Source organism: Camellia sinensis, chromosome 4, assembly GCF_055761805.1.
Source record: "Camellia sinensis isolate YWXY chromosome 4, ASM5576180v1, whole genome shotgun sequence".
Classification (NCBI taxonomy): domain Eukaryota; kingdom Viridiplantae; phylum Streptophyta; class Magnoliopsida; order Ericales; family Theaceae; genus Camellia; species Camellia sinensis.
Window position 1 is genome coordinate 125,739,725 of NC_138964.1, and position 1,149 is coordinate 125,740,873.

Here is a 1,149-nt window from a genome sequence, read left to right on the forward strand (position 1 = left end):
TTTGTTTTCTAGTGTGTTGATTGATTAGAATGTTGTTCAATTATGGCCATTGTTTTAGCTTTCAGAGACCAACGTCAAGTAAAAGCGCAAGACAACAAAGTCAATGGTTGGTAACCCAAAAAACATACTTTTGACTCTGTAAAAAGTGTTTGGAATTATTATTCTTATCTATCTATATTATTATCTATACTATATATTAAGTAGGAGGAAGTTTTTAACTTCAAGTTTTGTGGAAGTTTCAATTTCCTAATTTAAATTTCTTGAATTTTTGATTTAAAAAAAAAAAAATCTTAACATTTATTAACTTCTCCTAACTCTTAAGTCTTACCCTCATAATAACACTTTAATGCATTAAGAACAAGCATAAGAAAAACATTTAAAAATCGTAATTTACATATAAAGATAATTGTAAATATATTAAGAAAAATGGGGTTTCTAAACCCCAAGCCTTGTAGGAGCTCTAATCTCTCAATCTTAATTTTTTAAATTTTTGATTAAAAAAAAAAACCTCAGCATTTATTGATTTGGTCAAAATTTCTTGATCAGCATTTATTAACTTTTTTCAATCAACATGCCTGCATTTATTGATTTGGTCAAAATCTCTGATTAGCATTTAAAATCTCCTCATACAAATAATTATAGATACAGCATGTGCATAATTACTGTAGTAGTCTTTTTAATTTCTTCTGTACACTATGGTTAGTGATAAGATTGTTAAATTATTTTTATAAAAAATCTTAAAAAACATAATTTATATATTAAAAAAAATTTAAATAAATATAAATATTTATAATTATCCTGTGCATAATACGAGTGATTGATATTATATTAAGTGGAAGCTGAATTTGGTATTTAAGCCTTTGCTTCTTTCTTACATCGCGTGTCACTCATTTTTTTTTATTTATAACATAAAAAATAGATAAGCGAAAGGAGTCTTATATTTATAACATAAAAAAATAAATAAATGAAGGGAGTAAAACTCGAATTTTGGACTTTGAGTCTATTAAAGAAGACTGTTACTATTTGAATGACGCACATTCTATTATAAATAGTATTTTGTTTTATTTTTTATTATTTGAATTGTTAGTACTATTATAAAATGAATACTTTAGATCACTAATTCTATTATAAAGTGAATACCTTCGGTGG